This window comes from Neovison vison, chromosome 7, assembly GCF_020171115.1.
Source record: "Neovison vison isolate M4711 chromosome 7, ASM_NN_V1, whole genome shotgun sequence".
NCBI lineage: Eukaryota > Metazoa > Chordata > Mammalia > Carnivora > Mustelidae > Neogale > Neogale vison.
Window position 1 is genome coordinate 157,165,219 of NC_058097.1, and position 25,883 is coordinate 157,191,101.

General features: G+C 41.0%; 1 protein-coding gene across 2 annotated transcripts in view; it reads right to left on the bottom strand.

Annotated features, from left to right (window-relative positions):
- DENND2B (DENN domain containing 2B) overlaps nt 1-23,864 on the bottom strand; it is a 154,008-nt gene extending 130,144 nt beyond the window's left edge. The window contains exon 1 of one of the 2 annotated variants that reach the window (XM_044258777.1): nt 23,731-23,864. The gene's annotated coding sequence lies outside the window, so the exon portion shown is untranslated. Of the gene's footprint in view, nt 1-23,526; nt 23,579-23,730 lie in introns of those variants that run through there. The other variant, XM_044258778.1, reaches the window with a different exon arrangement.
- Nucleotides 23,865-25,883: the final 2,019 nt, after the last annotated feature.

Genomic DNA, 25,883 nt, shown 5'->3' on the forward strand with positions numbered 1-25,883 from the left:
GCAGTGTAGACAGGAATCTATGGGTATGAGATAGGAACCAGGAGCTCAAGGAGAGGAAGACAGGCTAGTAGCAAAGAACCACTAGCCCAAAGCATCATCAGTGGAACTGGAAGGGAACTCAAGGGACCCAAACAAGGTTCTTCTAGAAGGAGAACAAGACCCAAGATCAATCTGAAGGAAGACTTGGGATAACAGAAGTCACTGTACAGAACAAGGTCTACTGATTGAAAAAAAAAAAACAAAAAACCCTACCTGAATAACCCAAGAGAGAAAGCCTCCCAAAACCTGAAAGCTATGAACAGAGTGCAAAAGTTACTACCACCAAGTAAAATTTACTAGAGCTTTCCGAGGACATTTTAAGAAAGAAAACGCTTCGATGGTCAAATAAGATCCCTCAATTACATCAGAAGCTCTGAAATCAGGATGGTTCAAATGAACAAGAAGAAAAGGGAAGTTAGCACAAAGAAACACAGAGTTCTGAAGCAGGCTTCTACTACTGCCCCTCTTGTACCTACTGTGAGCCATGGTCCAGCACACAATGGAGTCAGCCTCAGTGGGGGTATAGCTGTGTCTGTGCTCTGGCTGGACAGGCTGACATTGAGAGCAAGGTTGAGGTAGCCTCACTGGCAGTCTGCCACTGGTGGTCATGCTCCCCATAGGACCCACCTCTCCTCTCACGTGCCACAACACAGACTGGAGGAAAGGGAAAGAATGAACCTGGAGCTCTTAGCCTCAAAGAGTTTACACTTTATTGGAGCAGCCAAGACATTCCAAAAAACCAGGAAAGCCTGCATCCATACAACAAGAACCAAGAAGCAGTCCAGCCACAGGGCTTGGAAGACAACCCTTTCTTAGGGGAGAGTACTGACGCCTAAGGCAGTGACAGGCAAACAAAAAAAGATCTGATTAAGTGAAAGAACACAGCAAAAGAGAATCTGAGAAGACAGATTAATTGCTTCCTGATTGTGAACTGATCCATTCACTAGGCCAAAGCTAGGATACAAGGAGTTAAGCCAAGGACAGTATTTTAATAATGAGGGTGGAGAATGGGGTGGGGGTGGGGAGAGAGCTCTTCTCCAGGTGGAAAAATTGAGAAAGCAGACAAAAGGAAGGAGTGACCTCCATAGAAGCAGGGAAATCCCCCATCCAAGGCCTCATTTGTTATCAAGGCAGAAAGGACCAAACTAATGTAAACAGGCCGGGGAAGCTAATGTGCCCTTCTCCAGAGAGGCCAAGGCACACACTTCCCCCAGCATGGCCCTGGAAATGCAGAAGGTAAGTGTTCCCTTGAACAGGAGAGGCAGGCTAGGACTGCTGGGGAATTCCCAAACTGCATTTAGGCTTTTATTCCATTCCCAGGCCCTCAGCATTCACCAAAATTCCAGGGCATGGAGACTGTGAAGAAGGTAAAGCTAAGATTACACTGCCTGGAGGAAAATGCAGTTTGCCCCTGAGCCCCTCAATAGAGACTCAGAAGAAAACAACCAGGCAGAGCAGCAGGACCACCCCAAATCCGAGTACCTAGGCCACAGTCCTGTAGGCTTCCCACACCCCTCCTTAGCACCAATGCAATAAACAGCTGCCCTGGAGAAAACAATGGGCCTTTGTCTATGCCTCTGCCTTTAGATTATCTTGGAGAACCAAACAGGATAATTCCTTTAGAGGAGTGGTTCCCTTAAATATGGTCCAGGCCATGATAAGTTTTTTTACCCTCTATAGCATCCCTCTCAAATAAATTCCTACCTGTTCCATACTGGGGAGTCAGGGGCCCATGCAGCCCTCAGCCCCACTCTACACGGGAATCAGAGGCAGAAAGGTCCTTGCAGCCAGCACTCTCCCTGCGGCCTCCCCCAGTCAGACCCCAGAGCTAATACTATGCTTCCTTCTTAGCCTGGCCACAGAACTGAAACCTAAGAACTGTGCTTACTCCTTCTCTCCATTCACCAGAATACTCCACACTGAGTGAATTACATGACTACTGATACTGTTTTCATCAATATACCTGTTGAAATGGACTACCAACCATAACTGTGATTTAAAAAAAAAACAAACAATGAAACAACTGGACAGTCAAGCTTCACCTAATGCTATATATCAAATAAAACTTCCAAAACTCACAAACACATCAATAAATTTTATTGTAAACTTTTCTTAATTTAAAGTATTTTAATCTAGCCTAATTTTGTACAAGATGAATATAAGGTCCTTTCTTGGGAAGGATTGCCCTTTTATTCTATTTTATTTGCTTGTTTTTAATTCATTTATTATTCTGGTTTTCAAATGCCTTTTCTTATAGCATATGAAGATAATAGGTTTGGGGTTTTTGTTTATTTTTAGTCTCTTACCCTGAGAAAAAATTTTAAATCTGGGAACGCCCTGTTGGTCTCAAAAAACAAACAAACAAACAAACAAAAACTGTGTTTTGTGAAATCCCATATCTTCTCACATTTTCCTTCACAGGGCTTACTGGCAGCAAATGAATTCAGGAGCCACTTCCTCCAAGCCACCATGAAGGACTAGATGCCACCACACAAAATCCCTTTCTATGAAGCAGACAATCTAAAGAACTCCTAGTGTTTCCCCCCAATTCCTCTCTCCTAGCCAGCATTATTCCTCTCCCCAAATGTCTCCAACTCAGAGTTTTTCTGAACAGTTAGCTGGATACCATGAGTTCCCTAATTCAATCCAGAATATTGTTCATTTTCCAGGATTTCAGCACAAGAAAGCATGACAGTATAGTGGAAAGGGTTTTGAAATCAAATGAATCTCAGTTCAAAATCTGGATCTTGGGCAAGTTAATTGATTTCTCCAAGTCCTGACTTTCTTCTCTTTGAGACAATTAGTGAGATTTATGAAAGTGTTAAGTAGTGAATGGCACAGAATAGGTCTCCCGAACTGACTCAGTACTTCTTTGACCCCATTCTCTCCTATTGCCGCCCCGCCCACATCCCCAAGAGCAAGGCCTTGCTGGTTATATTCCCATGATTTTCCTCAACTCTTTTCCAGGCTCTCCTAGAAAAGGCCCAGGGCATCTACTAAATGGTATAAATCTTCCATTTCTCCTTCTTAAGAGCCTGGAAGAATGAATTATTAGCTGGTTTGAGGCCAGGGTTCTCTAAGGTTCTCTAAGGGCAAGGCTTTCAGTGTCATCCTGGAAAATATTAAAACGTGGAAAAACTACCCATCTCACCACCTCGTGTTTCTGTGTGGTATCAAATCAACCCTTTGATGATTTCTTTTCGGAATTCATTCAATCTGCTCTACCCAAACACTGAATCATGGCTCTACCACTTTGTGGAACAAATACTCTTTTTTTTTTTCCCCCCCTCAGGACTATATACAGTCTTATTTTACAGCACTCCTATTTGGATCCCTATAATGGGGAGATTCTCTATTGACAAAAGCAAAAGAATTCCCAGATGGGCCAGAAGAATGACCTTATGTGCTACCTTTTCTGGAACCAGAGAAATTTTATACAGTAGAATTCTTTATAATAAGGGTGATTTAGTTAAATTTGATTTAATTTATGGAAGTTTGTAAAAGTTTTCCCCATAAATTCACAAATCAGAGGGGAAATCTTTTATTGGCCCAAGGATCTCAAATTTGGGTCCAAAAACATAGTCACCCTTTTTAATGACAAATTTAATTGAGGAAGGCCTCAATCAAACATGTGGCCAGTATGTGGAAAGAAGCCTTGGCCTCTAGCACTATTCTCAGCCTGACCATTACTATTGAGATACAAAACCTGTAAGAGGAATAAACCCTGGCTGGGCCTCTCTTTTCTTCCCTCCCAGAATATAAACAAGAATCTCTACAGTTGTAAGAATGTCCGGAAGACAACCAGTATGAGAAACAATCACTAGGAAAAAGCAAAATTAATGGATCACTCTTGTTCTCACTACCTCCTGCCTGCACCCCCGCCCCTGGCCCCATCGTCTCTGCTTTCCAGGTCCTCAACGTGCACTGTTAGGCTGGCTGTAAATCACCATCCTGCTCGTGCCATTCCTGCCATCCCCCCAGGCTCTCCATGTTCTTTTATACCTCTACATCTTTTGCATAGACTGTTCCCCCTTCCTTTCCACCTTTACTTTGCTAGCCAACTCCCATAGTCCCCCAAGCTTCAGCTCCAACAGCACCTTGTCTGGTTGCTTTCTCTAATCCTAGGGCATCCTTTACATCTTTTCCTTATTTTTCTTCCTTTTCCTCTTGTTATTCACTTATATCACACTCTATTATAAATGTTTGTCATATTACCCTAAATGAATTTTACAAAACAAGTATTCTTCCTATATGTTTAGATTAAAAACTATATTTTTGCATCATAAATAGTAGAGATATGCTTTCTAGCATATTACACATATTGACATTTTATAAATACTGACTTTTTAAAAGTTTTTATTTATTTATTTATTTGAGAGAGAACATGAGACGGGGAAGGAGCAGAGGGAAGGGAGAAGCAGACTCCCCACTGAACAGGGAGCCCGGTAAGCTCTGGGGCTCCATCCCAGGACCCTGAGATCATGAACTGAGCCAAAGGCAGATGATTAACCAACTAAGCCATCCAGGCGCTCCAAATATTGACATTTTTAAGATAAAACTACTATACTGGGGCGCCTGGGTGGCTCAGTGGGTTAGGCCGCTGCCTTCGGCTCAGGTCATGATCCCAGGGTCCTGGGATCGAGTCCCGCATCGGGCTCTCTGCTCAGCAGGGAGCCTGCTTCCTCCTCTCTCTCTGCCTGCCTCTCTGCCTACTTGTGATCTCTCTCTCTGTCAAATAAATAAATAAAATCTTAAAAAAAAACAAACTACTATACTATTCTTTTTAAAAAAAAATCTTATTTATTTATTTGACAGAAAGAGCACAAGCAGGGGGAGCGGCAGGCAGAGGGTAAGGGAGAAGCAGGTTCCCCGCTGAGCAGAGAATTGGACATGGGGCTTAATCCTAGGACCATGGGATCATGACCTGAGCTACAGGCAGATGCTTAACTGAATGAGCCACCCAGATATCTCATACATGTATTTTCAAATCTGTAATTATAAACTCTAAATGTTCAAAAAAAATTTCTTTTGGATTGAGCTTTCCTTACCTTTACTACTATTATGTAATTGATCAAAACAAACATAGTACAAATTTTTATTAAATACAAATAGTAAAACTTTATTATAAATGCATTAATTTTTCCATTTTTAGTCTATTAGTTGCAAGGGCCAAGAAACATTTTCACATAAATAACTAGATAGGAATGAAAGAAATTTTGTTATACTAATATCAATCCTTGAACTCCTTCTGAGTTATATGTCAAAATGACACAGTTATCTATAATCAAAAACTACTTCTACTGCTCCTCCTGCTTGTGCTCTCTCTCTCTCTCGCAAATAAATAAAATCTTAAAAAAATATTTTTCTACTTGTTCCCTTGCTTGCTATCCGGGGAATTTTCACACAGAAATGGCAAGAGTCAGCATGAATAATAGCAATGGCCAAGTGGAAGCAGAGTGACTGAGAAAGAAGACAGCATGAGTACCCCTGCCTTCACTGGCCTGGAGGCAGTGGCAGTAGGCAAGCTCTCCAGAAGCATGCCCAAGCCATGAGCCTCTCAGGCACAAGCCAAGCCATGTCCTGGTAGAGAGCTTTCTCCCGTCATCATAGGGCTCTTCCTTCAAGTTCATATTAACAAAGATGAACTGGGAATTTGGAATGTCATTTCTCCTTTATGAAGTCATTTTCCAAAATGGGGGATTTGTAATTAATTAGGTAATCAGTAATTAAATTTACCATAATAAAATTTTAAAAAAATGCCTCAATTCCTTAACCCTTTATGTGACTGAAATGGTATCTCGATATATTGAAAAGGACTTCTCACCAATCTCAGTAAATAAAGTGCAAACAAAATAGTCTGAAACTATGAAAGGGGAATCAACAAGTGAACTTAGAAAAATGAAGGAAAAAAATATAAGCAAAGAAAAAAAAACCTTAGGGTAGGAAAGAAAAACAAAGCTAATCCCTGTAATGGAATGCCTTCTCCACAGTAAACACTTGATCAATCAATCAAATTTACAAAGCAGTTGGCACTGATTCTCAAGGAGATGAAAGAGACCATCATAATGACTACACAAGTCCAAGATGTAAAAACAGAAGATCCATCCTAAAGCAATGAAAAGATATGAATGTAATAAAAACACAAGTGATGCTACCAAAAGCTAATCAAGAAAAAGATATAATATGCAGAAATGAATGAAAGCAAAAGAAAGACTCAACAATGTACAAGTTGAAAATCATGAGAAGGAATGCAGCTCAGAGAACACCCTGCAAATAAAAGCAATCTTTGAACAAATGGCCTCAGATCTCTAATTAAAAGTTTAATGAAAGAAGCAAACTGTCCAGAAAAGATTTTGGCCCAAATTCAAAAGATTTATAGGATCCTAAACAAAATCAACAACCACAGATTAACACTATGACAGTTTCGTATCTTTGAAATAAAAAGAAAAGAAAAAACTCTGCATATAGGAAAAACCCGAATCTGAATTTCTTGCAGTTTTACAGAGGCTAAATTAAGGCCAAGAGATGCATATGAAAGTCTCAAAGAAAGTATTTTTTTAATCTGAAATTATTTAACAAAGTGAGACTTCTTGAGAATATGAAAAAGAAGTATCTGTTAGGGCTTTGATCTTAAGAAATTTATCCATCGCATAAACTCAGTCCAAAATATGGCTGAAGGAACAACTTTAAATGAGACAAGTGTTTAAGTTTTAAAAATACCAAGTAGGGGCACCTGGGTGGCTCAGCTGGTTAAGTATTTGCCTTGGGGTCAGGTCATGATCCCAGGATCCTGGAATCACCGCCTGCTTGTGATCTCTCTCTCTCAGTCAAATAAATTAATTTTTAAAAATAAATAAATAAATAAATTTTTAAGTGCAATATTAAAATAATAATAAAATAAAATAAATAGGTAAATCTAAACAAAAAGAGTTTTTCAAATTAGCATATTTATTGGGCATCTACCAAGTATCAGGCACTGTCTAGGTATTAGACACAAAGATAAAATAGCCTCAAGAAAGAACACATTAAACCAAGAGTTTTTTGGTTTTTTTCTAAAGATTTTATTTATTTATTTGACAGAGAGAGATTACAAGTAGGCAGAGAGGCAGGCAGAGAGAGAGAGGAGGAAGCAGGCTCCCTGCTGAGCAGAGAGCCCGATGCGGAACTCGATCCCAGGACCCTGAGATCATGACCTGAGCCGAAGGCAGCAGCTTAACCCACTGAGCCACCCTGGCACCCCAAACCAAGAGTTTTTAACCTAAGGTTAACCCTGGCAAATACCCATGACAAAGTCACAGGTCGTGCTATTACTACTGTGCTTTATTGCCTATATTCATAATTGAAAGAAATATTAAATTTCAGTCTGGTATCAATGAAAATGATGATGTAATTTTTTCCTAACCAAGCTGCAGACCCTCTGAATTCTATCCATGAACCTCCAAGAGTTACATCATTCTGCAAATATTCATTAAATATCTACAAGGCAACAATCACTGCTAGGCACTGGGGAGGCTAAGGGGAAGAGAACACCATCTTTCAGCTACACAAGTTAAAACAGTGTGGCATTATCACCAGAATAGACAGCTCAGGGGAACAAAAGTATAGTAACACACCTAAGTGTGTGTGTGTGTATGTATATATATAGAGAGAGCATATGACTAAAATTGGCAATTTCAAAGTGGCAGGGAAAGAATGGATTTCTTAACAAATGACATTAGGACAGTGGGAAAAAACTAAGTTAGCAGAGTAGTTAAAGGCATGGGCTCTAGGGCTCAACTACCTAAACCTGAATCCCATCTCTGCCATTTTTACTAGCTGAGCAACCATACCTACATCATAAGTTTGTTAAAAGTATTAAATGAGTCAGTACAAATGAAGCATATACCTGGAATATAATATGCACTCAAAAGATTAGCTATTATTAGTATTATTATTTCATAACAGAGTAAGTTCCAGACTGAGTAAAGATTTAAATGCAAAAAATGACATCATAAAAGAGGTACATGAATATAGAATGGATATTTATCTGATCTTGCTGAGGAAAGACCTTTTTAAGAATGACACCACAGGTAGAGAAAATTATTTAAAAGACTAATAAATTTTACTACATTAAATAATTAAAATGTTTGTATGTGGAAAACGATAAAGTTAGAAGATAAATGATAAAGTCAGGGAAATGTACATAGTATATATGATGAGCTAATACCCTTCATATTAAAAACACAGATAAAATCAATATAAATACATGAAACATGTAAATCACAAAATAAATATAGATTATATAATATAAATATAAATGGCATCAAGCTTATGAGAAAATATTCAGCCTTGGTAACAATCAAAGAAATGCAAATTATAGCAGCAATGCAAAACCATTTTAAACTTATCAGACTTGCAAATACTATTTTCTTTCCTAAAAAGTTTGGTAGGGACAGCTGAAAAACAGGCAATCTCACCCTAGCAGAAGTACACACGGGTTAAAGAAATTTTGGAGACTGACTGAGCTAAGTATATCAAAAGCCCTTAAAAATGTTCATTTCTTTCAGCTACCCATTTTATTTCTATAAATGTATCCTCCAAAAATAATCAGGGAAGAGAACTGTGTTAAAATACAAAGGGTTTTTATAACAAAAGGGTGGGGGGAACCAAATGTAATTAATAGATTAAATAAATATTTTGTATTTTATGGATGTATGTTTATTTACGTTTTACAGTTTGTGTATATATGCTGGTATACAGACATATAGATATATAGATAGATACACCATGATATATCTATATATAGAGATATATCATCTCTATATAGTGGGATTTGGGGTTATTTTTGTTTGTTTCTGTTTTGTCATTTTCCTGGAGAGAATATGAATGACTTGTGTAAAATTAGGGAGTGGGGGAATGTCCCATCCCTGAGTTCTTGAAAATGATGAGTAGAGATGAAAGACATGTAAATAAATAACAATAATACAATAATAATCATGCTTCCAGAGTACAGAGAAGGGCTAGATCCAGCCTAGAGCTGAGTTTTGGAGGATGAATTTGGTAGGGAATGAAGCAGAATATCAAGTACCAAAAAAAAAAAAAAAAAAAAAGGAAAGAAATGAAAGGGAAAAAGAGCCTATTGTGTTAGCAAACAACACAATTTTGGCATGGCAAGAAGGGTGGCTGAGTGTGAAGGATTTGAAGTAAAAAGCCAGATGACAAACATTTCTGAATGTCACATTAAATGAGTTTGGGATTACCCTGTCAAAGAAGATTCAATAAAGAGCTTTTATGATTCATTTACACAAAGCCCAAGAAAAGGCAAAATAAACGGAGATAACAAGAGTGGTCAGGGGTAGGTACCAACTTCTAGAAAGTAGAATAAATAAGGGACATAATGTATGACATGATGACCGTGGCTAACACTGCTGTATGACATATAGGAAAATTGCCAATAGAGGACATCCTAAGAGTTCTCATCACGAGGAGATAAAATGTATCTCTCTTTTTGCCTTTTTTTTTGTACTGTGTGTATACAAGACCAAGGATGTTAGCTGAACCGATTGTGGTAATTAATTCACAATTAAATCAAAATATCATGTTGTACACCTTAATCTTATACAGTAATGTACAGCAATTATTTCTTAATAAAACTGGAAAAAAGAATTCTATTTTAAGTAGCTGTAAAGATCTAAAAAAAAAAAAGGAAGAAAAGGCAATGACAAATGGTAATAGAAGAGTGGTTAAGGGCAGGAATGCGGATACTATCTTGGAAGAGACATAAAGCAACCATCTGGAGTGCTGGAAATGTTCTATATCTTGATTTCAGTAGGGGTTACATGGGTGAATAAAAACGTTGAAATCCAGTAAGCTATACACTTAATATTTGTGCACTTTATATTATTCCTCATAAAAGGAAAGAGTTTTTAGCAAGGAACTATAAAATTAAACTGTTTTAGAATGATCACTCTGGGAAACAGGCTGGGAAATTGACAAGAACATCAAGGGGCAAGACTTTTGAGACACTGAGGATGCATTCCAGGAAAAAAATGGTCAAATTTCTAACTGGGTTGGAGGCAAGAGAGTGAGAAGGACTTTTGGGAAATCGAATTGACAAGACTTTGAGTATGATTACCGAGGAAAAAGAAGAAATCAGGGACGACTCTGATACCCTTAAAGGAGCTCATGAATAAAGGAGAAGAAAGAGCAGCTTTACAGCGGTAAGTACTGAACAGGGAAAATTTGAGATGCCTGTGGGTCATCCAGCAGCAATGACTATACACACTACCTTCATGGCAGGTCATCTAAGCACTTTATACGTATTAATTTATTTATCCTCACAAAGACCTTAGGAGGTAGGCACTATTACTAGCCCTTTTACAGATGAAGAAACTGAAGCATAGAGAGGTTAAGGGACTTGTCCAGGATCACATATGGGAAAGGGTAGAAAAATCATTTGAACCCAGGCCATCTGGCTCAAGAACTCATGCTCTCGGGATGCCTGGGTGGCTCAGTCAGTTAAGCAGCTGCCTTCAGCTTGGATCATGATCCCAGGGTGCTAGGATCAAGTCCCGCTTCGGGCCCCTTGCTCAGCAGAGACCCTGCTTCTCTCTCTGCCTCTGCCATGCCACTCTACCTGCTTGTGCTTTCTCGAAAGAAAGAGAGAGAGAGAGAGAGAAGAAACAAAGAAAGAAAGAAAGAGAGGGAGAGAGAGAACTCGTGCTCTCAGGGTAACCACTGAGATTCAAGTGATATACCCCTGCCATAAAGGAAATAGTTGAAGCCCTGGAGATAGCTGAGCTCTCACAGGAAGAGAGTATACAAAAATCGAGAATAATAAAACATGCTTCTCGGTGCTGGTGCAAGGGTTAATTGAGATAGTACTTACAAACCCCTTAGCAATACACAGGTAACAGAGTCAGCATTCAACTGAAGGAACCTATTAAAGATAATTCTCCAACAAAATACTGATGAAATAGTGTACTATTATTAGTGCACTAAGATATTAACAGTGATTCTAGGTGACAGGAAAGTGAATCTTTTTTTTAAAAGGTACTACAATGCACATATTACATTTTTAGAAAAATCAACTTAGAGTTGGAGAGAAAGATTATTTTATATTTTGTAATTTTCTATTAAAAGAGTTCACAATACAAATAAGTAGAGTAAATCTCAGACAGTGGACAAGCTGGCTCCAGATGCCAAAAGGAGGGGAACACAACCTCACTCCAACTGGCAATGCAAAGGCTCAATGTAACACTCTTCTGTGTCCACCTTCTTTCGCTTCTCTTTTGTTGAGCAGCTGTCTTTCCAAAGGATGAGGAAATTTAGCACCATTACCTCCCTCTCATTTTTGTCAATCACCGTAAGTGAACAAAACAACATGCCCCTCCTGGCATCCCCACAGAGAGCCAATGAAGCAGGCAGAAGTGAAGAGCTTGAGAAATATCAGATACTATGGGGCACCTGGGTGTCTCAATGAGTTAAAGCCTCTGCCTTTGGCTACAGTCATGTTCCCAGGGTCCTGGGATGGAGCCCTGCATCGGTCTCTCTGCTTGGTAGGAAGCTTGCTTCCCCCTCTCTCTCTGCCTGCCTCTCTGCCTACATGTGATCTCTGTCAAATAAATAAACAAAATCTTTAAAAAAAAAAAATACCGAATACTGCATACTCTGTCTGCATACTCATACTTTGTCTACTCCGTAGGCAAAGTGACTTTCAGAGGAAGGAGGAAAGTTCTAATGGAGAAGCCTCTTCTGTGGGATTACACAGATAGAAGAGATTCAAACTTGAAACTGGAAAGATTTCAAACTTTAATAAAGGTTTCATCAGAGAAGTTCTACCCTTAATGGAACTTCCCAAATTTAAGGGCAAAGAAGCTAATTTTCATTTCTCATAAATTTAAAGATAGGGTTAGAGAACAGGGGCAAGACAGACAGGGAGAACCCAGTGTGGGCAAAATAAGGGAAGAGAGATGAACCACTGCTGAAACACTCCTCTCATGGCTAGAAATCCCAGGAAACTGCACAGCTGCCAGGTCTACCTGGTAAATCCCAGTGGACCAGTTGAGGACCCTCACCGACCCTTGTTCATCTTCAAAACTGCCTCAGCATTCAGCATATCACCTCTTAAATATTGTAAAGCAAGTAACAGATTCAACAAATGAACGCAAGCATAAGTGAACAGTCTGAACTGAGGGTTTAGGGACTGAGCTACATAACTTTGGGAGCTAAAAGAACTTAGCATGAAATAGAACTAAATGGGGGCACCTGGGTGGCTCAGTGGGTTAAGCCGCTGCCTTGGGCTCAGGCCATGATCTCAGGGTCCTCGGATCTAGCCCCACATTGGGCTCTCTGCTCAACAGGGAGCCTGCTTCCTCCTCTCTCTGTGCCTGCTCTCTGCCTGCTTGTCCTCTCTCTGTCAAATAAATAAATAAATAAATAAATCTTTAAATAAATAAATAAGAAATAGAACCAAATGTTAATATCCTAACAATAACACTTGATGCAATATGATCAAAAGATTCAAGCTCTAATACTGAGCACAGTATGAGGTGTTTAACAGGTGCTGCTCAGTAAGTATTTGTTGGATGTTAATGCTCCAGGATTTTTCTGCATCCCAAACTCTCAGATCCAAATTTGAGATATTATTTAAAGGTCTGTGTTCTCACTTACACACTGACTTTTACAGTTTTTCCTTGGAGATGGAAAAAGATTCCTGAGGATGGAAAAAACTTTTAAAGTATCATACCCTGTGCCAATATACTGGCCTGGTAAGGGTTGTATCAATCTAGTCTCATCAGCTCCAGCTGAAAACTTACGTGGACTACATGGGGCGCCTTGTGGTGCACTTGGTTGAATGACCAGCATTTGGTTTCAGCTCAGGTCATGATCTCGTGGTTGTGGGATCAAGCCCCACATTGGGTTCTGAGCTCAGTGCCTAGTGTGCTTAGGATGCTCTCTCTCTCTCTGTCCTCCCCACAAAATAAAGAAATGTTAAAAAAAAAAAAAAAAAGTACGTGGACCACATGAATGGGCCAGGGGTTCACCACAACCTATCCAGCCAAAGAATTGTAAGCCCACAATTTTGGGGGGCACCTGGGTGGCTCAGTTGGTTAGACGAGTGCCTTCGGCTCGGGTCATGATCCTGGAGTCCTGGGGTAGAATCCCACATGGGGCTCCCAGCCCAGCAGGGAGTCTGTTTCTTTCAATGACCTCTCTCCTCTCATGCTCTCTCTCTCTCTAATAAATAAATAAGAAAAAAAAAAATTTTTTTTTTTAAATCCAGTGCCAGGCTGAGGTCTCTGGATTCCTGACTCTCTAGCCATGATGAAACAGCTCTAACAGAGAAGCCCAGGCTCTCTTTTGGAAGCTGCTCCCATTGATTGTCCATCTGCAACTTCTGCCTTCCCCATACCCCCTGCCACAAGCTTCACTGACCTGGATTTTCTTTTCTTTTTTTTTCTTTTTCTTTTTTTTTTTTTTTTGTAAAGATTTTATTTATTTATTTAACAGAGAGAGAGAGAGAGATCACAAGTAGGCAGACAGGCAGGCAGAGAGAGTGGGGGAAGCAGGCTCCCTGCTGAGCAGAGAGCCTGATACGGGGTTCGATCCCAGGACCCTGAGATCATGACCTGGGCTGAAGGCAGAGGCTTAACCCACTGAGCCACCCAGGTGCCTCCCTGACCTGGATTTCTTAAGATGGGTTACCATTTAGACACAGAAATTTCATTTATAACATATATGAAATTGAATAAAGTAAAAAAACTGGTTCTTCAGGGTTCTTACTCCCAAACTCCCCTAGAAATCTGGGTATACACATCTTTTGTCAGAAATTTATATATCGTCTTCAAAAAAATGCACAATTTCCAACAAGAACAAAACAAACTGAAATGTTACTAGGCCGCAAACTACACTAATACTTGGATTGTTATAAGGGCCTTCTAACTCCTCCAAGACTCCAAAGTATTCTTCAATTCTAATCCATTTTCTGTACTACATTATTGGTCACCTTTATTGGAGAGAAGATACAGAACAATATTTAAAGTATTTTCACATGCCTCCCTGTAATTCTAAATTTAAAGTATCCAAGATAATATTCAAGATCCTCCAGGATATGGGGCTCCTGGCTGGCTCAGTTGGTAGAGCATACAACATTTGATCTCCAGGTTGTGACTTCAACCCCAACATTGAGAACAGAGATTACTTAAGACCAAAAAAAAGAAAGAAAAAAATCGTCCAGGATCTGGTCTTATCCAGCTTCTACAGCCTACATATCTCCCATGGAGCTCTTTCATAAACTTGTTGTTTCAATTAAGATGACCTAATTTCCATCCCACACAGCCAACATTTTTTCTGGGCCTTTGCTCTCAATATTCCTAATCACTTTCCTACCCCCAAAGCATATCCTTGATTCTGAAGGCAGCACTGTACAGAGGAAAAAGAACTGACACAGGAATCAAAATACCTGAATTCCAGATATGGTTCACCATGTGTGCCTTTGGACAAGTTCTTTGTTTCTCTGGATTCAGTTTCCCCATCTATAACCAAGAAGCTGAAAGAGATCATCCTAATAGTCTTTCCAGCTTAAAAACAACAACAGGGCACCTGGATGGCTTTCCATCCAGAGCAGCCAACTCTTGATTTCAGTCAGGTCACAATCTCGGGATCCTGGGATCAGGTTCTGCACTCAGCAAAGAGTCATCTTAAAGATTCTCCCCTTCTGCCCCCCCTCCCAATCACTTGTAAATCTTTAAAAAAATAAACTACAACAACAACCCCATCTCTACAATTCCTATACACCTAAACAAATTCAATCCTCCTTCAAGGCCTCCACAAATTTTCTCTAAGCACTCCAGTCCATACTATTCTCTCCCTTCTTTTATTTTTTTAATTTTTTAAGAAGATTTTATTTATTGATTTGACAGACAGAAATCACAAGTAGGCAGAGAGAAAGGCAGAGAGAGAGGGGGAAACAGGCTCCCCACTGAGCAGAGAGCCCGATGTGGGACTCAATCCCAGGAACCTGAGATCAAGGCCTGAGCCAAAGGCAGAGGCTTAACCACTGAGCCACCCAGGTACCCTATTCTCTCCCTTCTTTGAACTCTTGTCAGAAATCCAAAATAAATCAAACAGTAGATTTGTTCAACTCAGATTTTTTTTTCTCTCTCTCTCTCTTTTTTTTTTTAAGATTTTATTTATTCGAGAAAGAGGAAAAGAGAGAATGACCAGAGAGAGGAAGAAGCAAGCTCCCTGTGGGGCTCAATCCCATGACCCTGAGATCATGACACAGGCCGAAGGCACATACTTAACCAACTGAGCTACCTCAAGTCAGATTTTCTGAGCATTTCTCTGCCACATATTATGGCAAAGCCTTGGCAACAAATATAAAACCAAGACCCAGATCTGAATGTATCACCTGTATATCCCTTTCTTCTCTGCTATTTTTATCCAAGTGAAGACATGTTAAACATGAACGTCAAATGCAAATGACACCACTTACTCACTTAAATATTTAAAGAAAACTTTCCATGTACTGTTCTAAAAAGTAAAGATACCAGTAAATAGATAAACCAACTCCCTCATCTCAAGGAGTTTATTTATTTGTGAAAGCAAACAGGAAAAACACACAAATACATAATATAATTTTAGGAAGAAAAACAAAGGAAGGATTAAAGATTCACTAAGAGCGGTTTACATAGGATGGTCAGGGAAAGCCTTCTCAAGGAGATGCATTTGAGCTGATATCCAAATGAAGGAGGGTAAAAACTAGCAGTATTCAAGATGAGTACCCCAGGTAGAGGGCAAAGGCTCTGTGACAGAAGAGATGGGGAGGATGGTGGACAGCAGGTGGAAGGACTACAGGTTAGAGCACTTAAGAACTTGGCAACTGGACTCTAAGTGTGATGTGGGGTTTTCCATAGGAGGGCAGAAGTTAGGGACAGATATAATACTTTGGTTGCTATATGGAGATGAGACTGGGAAGGGAGTGGAGGAGTCAAGACCAGTTAGAGGCTATACAGAACAAGTTAAGTGCTTGGCATTCAGTCTCTGCCTAGATTCACCACATCCTGGCTCTTCGTCTTTTGAGCTGTGTGATCTCAAAAGAGCTGGTTTCTCTATATGCTCACTTATGGATATGTCATACAAATTTCAAAACAAAAATCAACATAATGCACTATGGTTTTCCTTAAAGAAAAAAAATCTTCGGGCGCCTGGGTGGCTCAGTGGGTTAAGCCGCTGCCTTCGGCTCAGGTCATGATCTCAGGGTCCTGGGATCGAGTCCCGCATCGGGCTCTCTGCTCTGCAGGGAGCCTGCTTCCTCCTCTCCCTCTCTCTGCCTGCCTGTCTGCCTGCTTGTGATTTCTGTCTGTCAAATAAATAAATAAAATCTTTAAAAAAAAAATCTTCTTCAAGGAGTAATGTGGATTATAAAATATTCTCAATACCACTCCATCATCCAACAATCAGCCCCATCTTAACGGAGACCGTCACAACGGCCAAAGCAGTTATACCACCTGCCATGACGTTCTCCTTTCTAACTTTGTAGATAAACTTTTATGTCCCCTTGTTCCTGGAAATTTGTCTGAGTGTAAAAGCCTCTCATACCTGACAACATGTCACACTCAGCACCCCTGCCCCCAGTCCCCACAGCCCTAAAAGTTTCCAGATACTAAATCCAGAATATTCCTTAAAACAAACAAACAAAAAAACAGCATCACAACTTAGGAGAAAAAGAGGGAAAGAAAATGGAAATAATCCAAATACATATCCGGAGAATCATCTAGGAGGGTTCTTCCCATCAATACACAGGAATCACAGCGCCTTCAACTAGTTACAGTGAGTGTTCATAAAAATGACCTCAAGTGATAAACATTTCTAACTGAACAAAGGTCTAAGTCAATGAGGGGGAAAAAGAATTCTAACTTTTTAATTTCTTTACTCAATTTCCATTGTACTACATGCCCTTCAGTTTTTCTTCCCTGCCTAATGCACCTATCTCCCCACACCCATGGCCTTGGTGACCTACCAGGTCCAATTCCCCCCCTTTTTTAAAAATATTTTACTTTTAAGCAATCTCTACATCCAACGTGGGGCTCAAACTCACAGCCCTGAGATTAAGAGTCTAATGCTCTACTGCCTGAGACAGCCAGGCATCTTTTGATGTAAATTCAATCAAATCTGAGCCTCATATCCTGAGATCTACCCTGGCCCTCCAGGGGCCAGTTACAGTGACAAATACATGGGAACTAAGTAGGCAGCTTGAATGTGGGCAGGGCTGGGCACATGATACTGCTCCCAAAGTAGCTTTCTTGCTCATATCTAAACCAGGAATAAACCAAAGCTAATAAATGTCATTTTACCCATGCCTCTCAGCAAAACGATTTCAAACTAATTCTGACCACTGAGGTACTCATGGGGATTTTTTGAATGGTCTGAAGTAAGATACAAAGTGGCCTTTGCCCATCTCCCATAACTCTACTATCATTTTCTGTATAAACATTTTAGTCCTAATATTATTCCAATTTAAGATAATGTCAATTTCAAGACCTGTCAAAACACATACATGGAAAAGAAAAAAAGAGCAAAACAAAACCCTCACAACTGATATTTCTGATTAATTTGATATTAAGGACACAAATGAACCCTTTGATCTTAAATCCCATTTTCCCATATTCTCCCTAACTCTATATAGTACTAAATATTCATTTGTAAGCTGGGTTTTCTTCAACTCTGGGTCTCCATGTACAGATTCTGGGGTCCACTGAGAAACAAAAGCTTTGTCATCCCTCCCATACCAGTACAGCATTTGAAGAGAACTTCCATACCCCTTGGGTTCCAGGGTTAGAATCACTCCAGTTTGTGTAGAAGCCCATTGGGTCTAAGCACCTAGAATCCATCCTTGGCCAAACCAGACCTTCAGGAAACACTTCTCCACCTAGTCCTTACTACCAACTACCTGGTACTTCCGAATGCAAGGGGTATTATGCTAAGCGGAGTTCCTGGCAACAGAAAATGTAATTTAACACAACTGACAGCAAAAATAAATAACTAGGCCCTGTTCACTCACTAAAAAATATATCCCACATGGTCAGCCTCCTTGTCACCTAGACCAGAGGGCAGAGTGATGTACAAATGGCCACTTCTCAATTCTAATCAGGATTTACCCAACACCCACATCCAAAATCAATTCCCCATCTAATTTCTTAACTTTACCCACTCGCTGATTCTTCAAACACCTAATATGAAGCATGTTCACTGAAAAAAAAAGTTATGAGAGGACAGACACTTGAAAGCACTAGCCCAGTGCCTTTTCTACAGTGGATATTCAACAAATGATGAACACAAGAAAGAGTGTATGAATGAGAGTAACACAGACGAGTGTCTGACAAAGCATTCTCAGACAAGGACTCCCTGATGAGAGGCACTTTCTGCTCCACTCCAATTAGCCTTTAGGGAGAAGGAGAGGAAGTCCACAAATATCTAGATTCAAACTTGTTCTTAGTTTAATTAACATCCAAGATCCCTACTTCACACCAAAGGAAGACTAAAAGCTACCAACCTTTATACATGCCCACTCAAAAGTTAGTTTCCAGAACACTGACAATCAGGTTTCTCAGCATATTCTAATCACTATGGCCCTTTATCACAAGGGTCCACTAAAAAGGTTCTTACTTCTTATGCTATTAACAAAGGGTTAGTAGATTCATTCTATCATATTTGCTCGGGGATCCTAAATTCTGGTATAAACAAATGATTCTTATCTTCTAGAAAGGCCCTGATTCGGTTTGTCTGTTACTTTTAGTGTAGTCTTACAAAGGCTGGATTCTTTTTAAGCTCTTAAAGGACTTACGCAAAATTCTTTTGATAATTTTTTTTTAGAAGATCATCTCCAGAGTATTCAGAAGTTACACAATGATTCATGCAGATTGGGGGGAAAAGCACATTTTATTTCCAAAAGTCTCCCTTCACCAAAAGCTGTAATTGCTAACATATCTGATATTGACTTCCTGAATAAAAAAAAAAAACAACAAAGCAACAAGTATAATCATAGGTCTGAAAAGAGAAATGTATAAAGAAAAATACAGAGTGCTTCAGCTTGGTTAGCCAGATAAAGGGAAAGAACGGATGAGTCCAGAGGGGCAATGTGCACATTTGGTAGCTGCCCCTGGAGTCCTTGAAAGACAAGTTGTTCACTCTGTGAACATCTGTGTGTTGAAGAGGGATGGGAAAACAGTGAAAACAAGCAACGCTAAAAGAAAACTCAGGCTAAAGACAAGGAGATAATCTGTAATCATCATCAGTCTGGAAAGCTCAGAAAAGTTTCCTAGAGAGATTGTGAAATCTCTTGAGAGACAGCAAATCACTTGAGAGAGATTTAGGGATATCTGGAGGCAGAATGAGTTAAAATGGTCAAATGGTTCCACTGGAGAAATGGAGATTACATCTGAGAACCAAAAGGATATTCCAGTAGTATTTTTCTAAGCGTTCTGCTAGCTTAGAAAATCTAAGTCACTCCTTGAATAAATGATAAAAATAACAAATGGTCACCATAAAAACACTAATAATCGGGTGCCTGGGTGGCTCAGTGGGTTGAGCCTCTGCCTTTGGCTCGGGTCATGATCTCAGGGTCTGGGATCGAGTCCCGCGTCGGGCTCTATGCTCATCAGGGAGCCTGCTTCCTCCTCTCTCTCTCTGCCTGCCTCTCTGCCTACTTGTGATCTCTCTCTGTCAAATAAATAAGCAAACAAACAAATAAATAAATAATCAATTGTATGAGTAAGCAATGAACCAAAAATGCAATTAAACATTTCTGACATTTACATAAGAGCACCGCCAAAGTCACTATTTGAGACCCCAATTCCCAAAACTAACCTCAAGAGCATTCTCACAGAAACTCCTACCCAAGATTACCAGTCGACTAATAAGGAAAGTTGCCATTCTCTGGAGGAAATCCTAGCTGATTTTCCTTTCTGTTCATAACCACAGGCTACAGATAAAACAAAATGGCTTTCAGATGATACAAGAGTACAAACTACAAGAAGGAACCACAGAACTAATCAGGGCATGAACTCTGGTTGGACCTGGGGATTACCCTCCTTTAGATGAACTAGAATAAATAAGCTAAGAGATTGCCCTGACATCAAACTCCAGACACTTTTAAATAAAAATGGCAAAGAAGAACTTTAACCCACATCTTTGGAGTCTAAATCCCCTACAGTGAGAGGTCACATTCTTCTGAGATCCAAAACCCAAATTAAGTCATGTCCTCACACCATTAGAGCTGCTGCTGAGAATTATACCTATCAAAGGCCCATTCATGGGGCAAGCTTTCCAGTTAGAGGCTCTTTAAGGTAAAAATGGTTATAGAGAACTAAGATCATATTTTGGGTTTACATTTTGTATGTTACAAAAAACTATGGTGGACTCTAACATTAATTAAAATAAAAATTCTGTAGCTGACAAACTTCATTTTTCTGCTTTTTTTGCACAACCCCCTTTCTCACTACCTGATATTCCTTGCCTAAAAACCAAATCCTCAGGGCACTGACCAGTTCAGAGAAAAAGACCTAGAGGTTGCACATGGAAAAACCAGACATCTAGATTGTATTCAATGTGGGAGACAATTCTAATAAAATGGCTCCACCCACTACTGCCCTTCCTGAGCCCATTATCTGCAGAGAATCAAAGGGCCTGGCTATAAACTTGGGTATTCAAAGGCCCTGTAAGCTCCCTAGCTGTGTATATGAACAACACAATTAATTGGTAAGAAATGCAGAGGGGTAGGAAGAGCTCTGTACATCTCTAAATCCTTGTCCCAGTCCTTCAAAATTCCCACAGAGTAACTCTCCAGAGTCCTCTATTGTTCCTCGGCAAAAAATAAATAAATAAATAAAAGGGAAATAAGTGTCCATTTTCTTATAACTGATCTTATTAAGAGAGGTAATCTCAATTCATTTTTATCTTGCCAGTACCAAATTTTAAAATTCAGCATTTTTAAGAAACATGGGAATACTGGGGGGATAAGGACACCTCAACTTAAATGAGATCTTTAGGGCAGAGGCCCTGGTTTGGGAGCTCAACTTTGCCTCCTAGTAAAGGCTCTTAAACAAATGACAACATTGATCTCTGTCCCAGGGTAGTCATAAAAGAAAGAAAAACTTTCACCAAAGCACTGCAACCCATGTGGGGAGCATAAAGGATAAACTGCTGGGCGTGCTGTTCGGCATACACATTCCAGTTCAGTGTTTGCCTGGTCAGATCCAGCTCTTTTCTAGATCCCCAGCAGCCCTGTGGTCAGTGCAATGAGTTCCTACCCAGGGAACCAAGCTATTGGAGGCTATGGTAAATGCGGCAAGAATTTAAACACCCAAGTATCTTGGCTACCTTCACTTTTTTTAACCTCCTGAATTAAGAACTACATCTTGCACCTTACCTGTGACAAGCATCTCACACTGCTGTTCCCTGGTGTCACATTAATCTTCAAAACACTGTTTTGCCCATCACTCCTTCTCTCAAAAATCTTTAAAAGTCAGACAGTGTGTATAGGATAAAATTACAGCTCCTGAGCCAGTATTCAAGCTGACCAGTCCACTTCAGCTTAACTTTCCACATCCCATTATGGAAGGCAGCTGCGGAAGCGCAAGCTTTAGAAGGAGACAACCAGGAGTTAGAACTCGGCTCTACCACTCACTGCTTGTGCGATCTTGAGCAGGTTACTCATCTTCTGGAATCCTCTCTTTAAAACAAGAATCCCCTCTCTCTAAGACAAGAATGACAATACCTACTTCATATGACTAGAGGATGAGAGAGAGCACAGCATGTGGCACAGAGTAAGATGCTCAGAAAGTATTACTTTTCTCGCCAGCTCCAGTCCAAATGACCTATTCTCTCTCTTCTTGGAAATTCTCCCCAGGATCTCTATTTCTCTCTCCCTTGGAAACTCTCCACCAGTTTCAGGACCACACTAATTGAAATCCTTCCTCTTCTAGGAAACACACTGGCTCATAATCATTTTCCCTTCTGAGCTTCTATAACTAATTCTTATATTCTAAGCAAAGGGATTGGGATCGAAATTCTTTATTCTTCTCTTCTGTATCACTCCTCTTTATTCAATAAGTCCACAAACCCAATAGCAAAGTTTTTACTAATTATCAATCACTAAGTTTTCCATAAGAAATATTTTAAAGAGAATACCACTCCCCATATACACTTGAACAAATCTCCCCCATATCATATGGAGTTTTTTCCCAAAGGTAAGAGTTACCAGATAAATGGAAAGGAAGTTTGTACCTAAGAAGTCACAGAGGAACGCTCAAACAAGCCAGCAGAGTCCAGGAAGCCTTTACTTCACTCCCTGCATTCAACAGGCTCCTCCTGAGCTCTTCCTTTGTGCAGTCCTTAATTCAGTACTAGAGACAGACTGTGACCAATTTGGACTCTACTTCTGATCAGCTTTCTGAACCTAAACCATTTCTGATTCTTTAGATGTGCCGGTTTCTGAAAAATCTCATCAGTGAAGTAATTTACTTTCTGAAAATACTATCTGGAGGGGGGGAAACAAAACAGTAACACAGTCATTTGGGTTTTAATCTTGCGGCCCTATCCCAGGACAGTCAGTCCAAGTGTGTGGATTTAAGAGATAACTCAACCTGTCCTGGAGGTGAAATAATGACACCTCTCCCATTCCCAAGACCCTGATATCTAAACAACAGAAACACCTGCATAGGGATAAAATCAAGAACTAGACTAAGGCAGCATTAAGCAAATTCTCTCACTTAGTGAAGAAGGGAAGAAGTTGTTTTATTCATATTCAAGTAACTGTAAACAACATTCATATAAAGGTCCCAGGAAAATAAGCTCTTTAGAAACATCTGAAAATGTTCACTTCCTTGAATTCTATTAAATTCCTAAATTCTTGGATAAGGTAGCACAAACATTGGCTAAAGGGTATTATTCCATTAGGCTTGAGTCACTTAAAAAATACATCTTTAATACTTAGTGCACTTTTAAGGAGAAGGACAAAAATGGAAAGCTAATCAGTCACAAAGAGTCGCAGTTTAATTTGCTGAAGTGATAGAGTGCAAAGTTAATTTTCCTTTGTTTGAGTTCCGTGTGTGTGTGTGTGTGTGTGTGTGTGTGTGTGTGTGTGTGCGCGCGCGCGCGCGCGTGTCCGTCCGTCCCTCAAGGAGCCTGCATACAAGCTACAGGTAAGGGCTCGACAGCCACAGCAGTGCAGCTCGGGTGAGCCCGGGGGACGAGGCGGCATACCGAGCCCACTCCCGAGACAGCCTGCAGTCTCCTCGCTGCACGCAGCTCTGTACTTCCCTAGACCCTGGTCTCGCGGCTCCCCACCCCCAACTGTGTGGCCCTAGCCTGCCGGAAAGCACAGCCTGCCCCGACCAACGGCCGGGAGGGCAGTCCCCACCACCCCGGGAAGCTGCCCCTCCGCCCTGCTCCTCTGCTCCTGCAGAGGCCCCACGAGTGTGGGCGCTCGGCGCGAATACTTACGGAGCTGGAACTCGGTGGAGGCTAGAGCGGTGAATAGCGGGGAAAGGACTAGGGCTGCAGCGGCGGGCAGGGCGCGGCAGAGCGGAACCCGCGCCCCTCCTGGAGTAAGGGCACGGGCAACCCTCCCTTCCTCCAACCGCCCCCCCTTCCCAACACGCGGGAAGACCGGCTTCGAAAGCCGGAGTGGCGGCCGGACGCACTTACCTCTGAGCTCCCCAGCCAGGCTGGGCGCTCGCACTGATGGGGGCTTGTCTGGAGCCGCGCAGCCCGGGGGAGGAGCCGCTCCGGGAGAGAGGGCGGTGGTCCGGCAGGCATCCGCGCCCCAGGCTGTGGCCCGGCTGGAGGGAGAGAGATGGGAGGGAGCACGAATTTGAGTGGAGGGGGGCGTGGAGGAGGTGTGCCTCCACCCGAGACAGAGAGGGTGGGCGGCTGGAACCCGGTAGAGGGGTGTGCTCCGAGGCACTGAAGAGAACAAGAAAACCGCGCAGAGAGTACGGAGCCGGGAGGCAAGGGGGTGGGGGGAGGGACCCGGGCTGGGAAAATGGGGGTGGTGGACTGGATGAGGAGTTGGCCCGCAACTGGTCGGCCCTCACCTCGGCACCATCCGAACAAGAATTGTCTGTATCTGGAGCAAAGCACAAGGGGGTCTGAAACTTTATGTCATTTTCTCATACACACGTGACCCCCCTGCAGTCCAGATGGTTTCAATCACTGGAGGAAAAAAGCGGATCTGCTGGTATGCATGAAAAGCCGGAGCTGGGAGAGTCTGGGAAAAGCTGCCTGTACAGCTTGCCTGCCTTCAAACAAACCGATGAGCTCTTTCCGTTCTCCCAGCCCCCGGCCTGGGGGAGCCCTGCAAAACCCAAAAAGACATGACAAGAAGCTACATTTGGAACTGCAGCCGTGGCCGAGAAATTCTGAAAACGCAAAGCTTCCAATGAGTCTGATCTGAACCAAAAGTTCAGAGGGCATTCAGAGATTTTAAGTACTCCATTTAGCTTGCAAAACCCAGCACTCGAATAGGGTGTCATTAAATAAGCAATGGAATACTAGCAGTGAGAATCTGTGATTTATTAGTGGAATTCCAAAAGACATTGTTAACTCAGTGTGACAATCCACTTGGAAAAGAATAACGCAAACCACTTAAAATCCAAAGCCATACATACTTGGTGGGATGTTAGGAAGCCATGTAACCCAATTTCTCATCCCATAAATCACTATAAATAGACCTTGATATTGTAATGCATAAAATTGACTTTTACAAACCTAGTTAGAATTTGAAGGAGCAAATGTGCATGAATGAGCATAAACAGGCTATAAGGCTGAGACGTGTTTCACAGCCCAAGCCAAGTCAGTTGTCATATATCCTAAAGAGGGATTTGCTCAGCTGTGGGACAAGAATAAAAAACGATGGGGATTTTAAGATATATCCTGGAAATAATTGTATTTGTTCATGATAGAGCAGAAATAGTGGCAAGAAACAAACTGATAAAGTCGATTGTTCCTTTACTCCAAAAAGATATTAATATCTTTCTGGAGTATACCTAGTACTAACTTTTTTTTTTTTTTTTTTTTTGACAGAGATCACAAGTAGGCAGAGAAGCAGGCAGAGAGAAGAGCGGGCAGCAGGCTCCCCGCTGAGCAGAGAGCCCAATGTGGGGCTTGATCCCAGGACCCTGGAATCATGACCAGAGCCAAAGGCAGAGGCTTTAATCCACTGAGCCACCCAGGTGCCCCTAGTACTAACTTTTTACCTTAGAAGTAGTAGTGCCAAAAGATAACATTTGGCCTTTTTAGTAAAAGGCTTTATATACAGTGTGACCCAGTTGTCTGTGTTTGAAAAATATATCAGTTTTTGGTAAAGTGAATTGGTTCTTCATTAGGAAAACCCAAGATTTTCGTTGTTGAGGCAATTGGAAAATACAGGGGAAAACCTAAAATAGGGTAAGTCAGAACAATGTTTACTCCAAATTCAAAATCTAGCAGCGAGTTTCTTCTCTAGTTCAGTAAAGCACTTGAACCCTTCAGGAAACATACATGGATGGACTTGGGATTCTCCAATCTTCAGTCTCCAATTAGGGTGGTTCTGTCCACCACAAGCAATAAGAGAACTCACGTAGAAGAATCCTTAGGGAACACAAGCCACAGAATTTAATAATGTTCCAGGCAAATTCTACCTGTAGCTCCCTAAGCTGTGGAAGGAGGTTCTTAAGTTTCCTACTTACAAAACTATTAAAGTTTCTATCAGAATCCTGTTTTTCTAGTGAGTGACATCTGTGAAGAAAGCATGGAGGTTTTCTTTACACAGAGCCAGGACGGTCAAGTGTTTTCACCTCTAGCAACCGCTGCCTCTTACT